The sequence below is a fragment of the Suncus etruscus genome, chromosome 1 (genome assembly GCF_024139225.1).
Source record: "Suncus etruscus isolate mSunEtr1 chromosome 1, mSunEtr1.pri.cur, whole genome shotgun sequence".
NCBI lineage: Eukaryota > Metazoa > Chordata > Mammalia > Eulipotyphla > Soricidae > Suncus > Suncus etruscus.
The window spans coordinates 14,347,233-14,354,156 of NC_064848.1; the positions used below are offsets into that span (position 1 = coordinate 14,347,233).

At 46.4% G+C, this 6,924-nt stretch overlaps 1 non-coding gene across 1 annotated transcript; it reads right to left on the bottom strand.

Moving 5' to 3' along the window:
- Positions 1-6,127: 6,127 nt before the first annotated feature.
- On the bottom strand, positions 6,128-6,235 carry LOC126028060 (U6 spliceosomal RNA). The gene has a single exon (XR_007502370.1). It is a non-coding gene; the product is annotated as a U6 spliceosomal RNA (small nuclear RNA).
- Between the last annotated feature and the right edge of the window lie 689 nt (positions 6,236-6,924).

Below are 6,924 nucleotides of genomic sequence, written 5' to 3' on the forward strand. Positions count from 1 at the left end.
CGGTGGTTCGAATTCCAGCATCCCATATGGTCCCCTGTGCCTGCCAGGGGCGATTTCTGAGCATAGAGTCAGGAGTTTGTAACTAAGCTTAAGAAATATCACCCTCGGGCCCGGAGAGATGCGTTTGCCTTGCAAGCAGCCGATGCAGGACCTAAGGTGGTTGGTTCGAATCCTGGTGTCCCATATGGTCCCCCGTGCCTGCCAGGAGCTATTTCTGAGCAGACAGCCAGGAGTAACCCCTGAGCACCAACGGGTGTGACCCAAAAACCAAAAAAAAAAAAAAAAAAGAAAAGAAATATTACCCTCAATATCAGGGAAGTCTGGTCAGCCATCTGCACTAAGGAAGGGCCTCTCAGTAGGCCTTTTTTTTTTTTGGTTTTTGGGTCACATCCGGCAGCACTCAGGAGTTACTCCTGGCTCTACGCTCAGAAATCACTTCTGGCAGGCTCAGGGGACCATATGGGATGTCGGGATTTGAACCACCGTCCTTCAGCGTCTAAGGCAAACGCCCTCCATGCTGTCTCCCCAGCACTCTCAGTGGGCCTTTTGACGAGCTTTTTAGAAAGTGAAAGTGGTGGCGACAGACTCCAGAACAAAAACACACAAAAACAATCCAATAAAAATAATGTATCCAGGGGCCAAAGAGATAGCATGGAGGTAAGGCTTTTGCCTTTCATGCAGAAGGACAGTGGTTCAAATCCCATCCTCCCATATGGCCCCCTGAGCCTACCAGGGGCGATTTCTGAGCATAGAGCCAGGAGTAACCCCTGAGCGTGGCCAGGTGTGACCCAAAATAAAATAAAATAATGTATCCAGGAGTAGAAGAAATAGCATGGCAGTATGCATGCAGAAGGACGGAGGTTCGAATCCCGGCATCCCATATGATCCCCCGAGCCTACCAGGAGCAATTTCTGAGTGTGAAGCCAGGAGTAACCCCTGAGCACTGCCGGGTGTGACCCAAAAACCAAATAAAATAAAATAAATAAAATTTAAAAAATAAAGAGGTTTTCTTTGGAGGGCACACTTTGTACTGTGCAGGGGTCATACCTAGATAGGTGTGTGTGGGTTGCTCTAGTGGCACCTGGGATACAATGTGGACTCAGCAGTGGAAACCAAGCCTTGTGTGTGCAAAGCATCTCTACAGTCTGTTGTGCTCTCTTTCCACTGATTCATCAGTGAAGAAATGCAAGCAAAGTCATTAAAATCCACAGGTACACTGGGCTGAAAACTCTAGAATGCCCTTAGGAGGAGGATGGGCCAAGTCTTCTCCTAGCAAAGCTCAACAACTACATTCATACCCCACAGTCATGCCAACGGTCCAGCTCACTACTTCAGGACTAATTTCTGCAGATACACCAAACAGCCAAAATTCCAGGCACACAGGTTGAAAACTCTGGGGTTTTCTTGGATCGAGGTGGCATCTCCCCAACCCTCCCCCTATATTGCCAGAAGTTCTAGCAACCACATCCATATCACACCCCATGCCTGCAGATCCTAAGATTCCTGGAGCAACTCCTCCAAATTTCAGAATCATGACAGCCCAGCAGGAGCACAGCAAATTAGACAAGAAAGTAGCATAGAAGCCAACTAAATTCAATAAATAAAACAATAACAACACATAAGGCTCGGCTGCTTAAACCCAGAGAAAATGACTTAATGATACATTGTGAGATATAATAGTTTTCAGAATTTTTCTTTTGCTGAAATATTTTTAGGCAATTTCATTAGCCAGTTAGTTGTAACAAGCAATGTCATTATTTTGTGCCTGGCTTGGGAGTGAGTAGAAAATTGGAGACAATGGCGGAGGAAAGGTCTCACTGGTGATAGAATTGGTTGTTGGAATATGTAATGTCTGAAACAACTGTATTATGACCAACTTCGCAAAGCACAGTGTTTAAATGAAGTTCAGCTATGGTGAGAATCTGGGTATGGGAAGAAAATGAGGGCCAGTGATGCTCTCTGGTTATCAGCTAGCTCTTCACTTACAGACAAGATTTCTTGTTTGTTTGTTTTGGGCCACACCTGGTAGCGCTCAGGGTTACCCCTGGCTCTGCGCTCAGAAATCACTCCTGGCAGGTTCAGGGGGACCATATAAGATGCTAGGAATCGGGCCCAGAGAGATAGCACAGAGGTGTTTGCCTTGCAAGCAGCCGATCCAGGACCAAAGGTGGTTGGTTCGAATCCCGGTGTCCCATATGGTCCCCCGTGCCTGCCAGGAGCTATTTCTGAGCAGACAGCCAGGAGTAACCCCTGAGCGCAGCTGGGTGTGACCCAAAAACCAAAAAAAAAAAAAAAAGCTAGGAATCGAACCCGGGTCAGCCGTGTGCAAGGCAAACGCCCAATCTGCTATGCTATCGCTCCAGCCACTCATTTCTCAATATCAATAACAATATATCGATATTTATAATAAACTGGGAGTTGCATTTTTTCCTAACTGTTTAAATTCAGGTGCATCTAGGAGGCAGATTTTTAGGTGGAAAATAGAACATGATTGAAGACAGAAATGGCCCAAAGCAAGGAAGCCGCAGCTCAGTGTTCCAGAATATACATCTTGCTGGCTGCAGAACTGGGAACTGCACGGTCCTGCTTCCAGGAGTTACACGACTGCCCTGCCTTCCCCTTATTCAGCCTGGGGCAGCCTTGAACACTGCGGGGCGTTAAGTCCCCAGGGCAAACTTCAGGGACTCGGGCTCCCTCTGGCGGTGATAGCAAGAAGGCGGGTTGGACACCTTGCAACTCGGTACCTCTCGCAATGCTCCCTTCAGAAGCAACCCACAGACCAGTCTCTGGCTCTGTTTCCTCCAAAGCCAGGAAGATTTTTTTTTCCTCCTCTGTCTACTCCATACTCCCTGCCAGATGCCGATCGAATCTGCCCTTCCCTCCTCTCCTCTCCATTCAAAATCTTTAAGTTCTAGAGACTGGTACAAACTTCAAGTACAGCCACCTCGGGGTGAATCCTCCGGGTAAATCCCATATGGTCCCCCACTCCCCATTAGGAGTGATTTTTTTCCAGGTGTGGCCCAATAATCAAATAAATAAGAAGAAAATAAATAAAATTAAAAGTTTCAAGTTCAGATGTAATATACTAGTATCACTGGTTATGACCAAAAAACCATAAATATATAAATTGCCATTGTTTGTCAAATTGACATACCCTGTTTTTTAAATGGGGGGACATGAGGCTGGAGCTACAAGTGGTCCAGATGTTGCCTAGCATGTTGCTGAGCCGCCCCCCTGCATTCACCCTGGCACTGCCTATGAGGATTGACTGTAACCTCTTAGCAGAAAGGATTGCTGGAAGCAGGAGACCAGGTGGAGACGCTGGCAGAATGAAGAGTGAAGGAGTATGCTATGGGTTGCCCTTGGCACCTTCCCATCACACAGCTGCTCTGAGACCTCTGCAATAAACTGGTTGTCCAGTAAACAAGCTGTTTTCTCCTGAGCCTCATTCCTGCAGATTTATGAGTGGCTGGGAGGTGTTTGTGGGACCCTGAAATTTACCACCCAGGGATCAAAAATGCAGGAGGCACTGGGGTGTCTGATTGGCATTTGAAGGAGCACTATCTCATGGTCATTGAAGTCACTGAATCGAACTATGGTGCTGGAGTCTCTGCTCTTCCCACAGAGACTAGAAAATTATGTGGTGGCAGCAGAATTGCATATAGAGCACAGAAAAGTGATTTTCTGTTAAGTATTCAGAGCTTTTATAATATTTCTCTTTTGGTATGCTTCCTTGCCTGCTTTCCCACCTACAACTTTTCAGGTAAGGGGCATTGTTTGGATTTGAATAAATAGGAGTTAAGCTGGGAGGAATAGAGTCCTTTTTGCAGCTGGCTAGCGAGCTCTTGAGTTTTGGAGCAGCTGGTGGGTTGGCAAAGGATTTTGTGTCTGGCCTTCTTGCCTCTTTTTACCCTCCTGTCTGTGTGGATTATTTACTGCGGATCTATACAACTGGAACTGCTTCCCCTGTCTTGGTTGGACAGGGGAATGGGAATTGCCTTCCCTTCTAGGGAAGTCTGTGGGAATCAAACCTCAACCAATCTCCTAGAAAACATGAGCCTGGGCCCGGAGAGATAGCACAGCGGCGTTTGCCTTGCAAGCAGCCAATCCAGGACCAAAGGTGGTTGGTTCGAATCCCGGTGTCCCATATGGTCCTCTGTGCCTGCCAGGAGCTATTTCTGAGTAGACAGCCAGGAGTAACCCCTGAGCATTGCCGGGTGTGGCCCAAAAAACAAACAAACAAAAAAAGACAAAAAAAAAAAAAAAGAAAAGAAAACATGAGCCTACAATTTCCCTTGCCACAGGGGGAGGCGTATTTGGTAAGGGTCTGTTGAGATTCACACAAAGGCAAGCAGCTCCCGTGGCTGTCTATGAACTGCATTTTAAAATGTTTGGGGGGTGTGGCTGGAGTGATAGTACAGTGGGTAGGGCATTTGCTTTGCCCGCTGCTGACCAGGTTTAATCCCCAGCATCCCATATGGTCCCCTGAGCCTGCCAGGAGTAATTTCTGAGCACAGATCCAGGAGTATCTTCTGAGCACCACCAGGTGTGGCCCAAAAACCAAACCAAACCAAAAATGTTCAGTGGGCTGAGTGTAGGCTTTGCATATGAGGGACTTTAGCTCCACCCAATCACTACAAGGTTTTTGGATCCTGGCCAGGAGCAACCCCACAACCACCACCTTATGTGACCCAGAAAATAAAAAACAAAGATATTTAGAAAAAGATTTCCTGTGATAAGGGAAGACTCAGTTTTGGGGGACCTGTAATTAAAAATTATTTGCAAACTGCTTTATGAAGAATAAAACAGTACATAAATGCAACATTAGAATGTTGGCATTTATTTAGAATCATAAAGATAAAAAAACAAATAGAATAATAAAAAATACAACCTGGGCCCGGAGAGATAGCACAGCGGCGTTTGCCTTACAAGCAGCCGATCCAGGACCAAAGGTGGTTGGTTCGAATCCCGGTGTCCCACATGGTCCCCCGTGCCTACCAGGAGCTATTTCTGAGCAGACAGCCAGGAGTAACCGCTGAGCACTGCCGGGTGTGGCCCAAAAACCAAAAAAAAAAAAAAAAAAAAAAGCAACCTACACATTTTGTTTTGTTTTGGGATCACAGCCATCCTTACTCCTGGGTATGCATGACATCAGGGACCATATAGGATACCAGGGACTAAGTCCAGCTCTGTGTGTACAAGGCAAATGCCCTACCTACTGTGCTATTTCTTTTCTTTCCTTTTTTTTTGGGGGGGGGCTTTTAGTTATTGGGTCACACCTGGCAGCGCTCAGAGGTTACTCCTGGCTCTATGCTCAGAAATCACTCCTGGCAGGCTCGGGGGACCATATGGGATGCCGGGATTCGAACCACCAACCTTCCGCATGCAAGGCAAATACCTTACCTCCATGCTATCTCTCCAGCCACCCTACTGTGCTATTTCTCTGGCCCCAAAACTTACACATTTTTAAAAATAGTACAGGAGGAGGGCAGAGCAACAGCATAGCTGGTAGCCAATTTGTCTTGCATACAATCAACCCAGGTTCCATCCTCAGCATCCTATATAGCCCCCTGAGCCTGCCAGGAGTAATTTCTGAGTGCAGAGACAGGACTAACCCCCGAGTGCCTGCCACCAAGTGTGGCCCAAAAACAAAAACAAATATAAAAAATGGTACAGGGGCCGGAGTAAGAGCACAACGGTAAGGCATTTGCTTTGTACACAGCCAACTCAGGACCAACCCAGGTTTGACCCCCAACTCCAATATAGTCCCCGATGAGCCTGCCAGGAGTGTTTTCTGAGTGCAAAGCCAGGAATAACTCCTGAGTGCTGCAAGGTATGGCCCAAAACAAACAAACAAAAAAGTGGTACAAGGGTAGGGCTATAAGATAGCCTATAAAAAGTTTTTCTTGCATGTGCCTGACTGGGGTTCAATCCTTGGTATCCCACATGTTCCCCCCAGAACTTCCAGGAGCAATTTCTTTTTTTTTTTTTTTTTTTTTTTTTGGTTTTTGGTTTTTGGGTTACACCCAGCAGTGCTCAGGGGTCCTAGCTCCACTCTCAGAAATCACTCCTGGCAGGCTCGAGGGGACCATATGGGATGCCGGGATTCAAACCACCGACCTTCTGCATGGAAGGCAAACACCTTACCTCCATGCTATCTCATCCTTGTGCAGGGGCCATGCTAATCTTCTCTGTACTGTTCCAATTTTAGTATATGTGCTGCCGAAGCGAGCACACCTCCATGCTATCTCTCTGGCTCCATCCAGGAGCAATTTCTAATATGCAGAGCCAGGAGTAACCCCAGAGCATTGTCCTGCCAAAAAATTTTAAGTACATACATACATAGGAACTATAGTACAGATAGGGCCCTTGCCTTGCATGCAGCTGACCCAGGTTCAATCACTGGCACCTCATATGGACCTCTGAGCTTCACCAGCAGTGATCCCTGAGAATAGAACCAGTAAACCTCGAATTGAGCACTGTTGAATGTGGAAAAAATAAAAAAGGCAAAATACCACAAGCATAAAATCCAGGAAACTAAAATATTTATGAACTCATTATCTGTGACACATCTTTATACTTTTTTATTGGTTGTTTGGGTCACACCCAGTGTGCTTAGGGGTTACTCCTGGATCTATGCTCAGGAATTAACGTATTTTCCGGCGTATAAGACGACTTTTGAAACAAAAAAAGTCAACCAAAAATCGGGGGTCGTCTTATACGCCGAGTATATCCCAAAAAATGTTTCAATATGCCGCTAAACGAAACAAACAAACAAAAAAATCAGGCCTCAGAGTTTCCAAATCTCTTTCTTGGGGGCTCCCAAACAGTACTCAGAAGATCTGGGGGCCACTTCTGGCAAAACCCAGCTAACCGTGTTGGTGGTTCAGTGCTAGGGTCCGAGGATGGGGTGTTGTTTGGTTC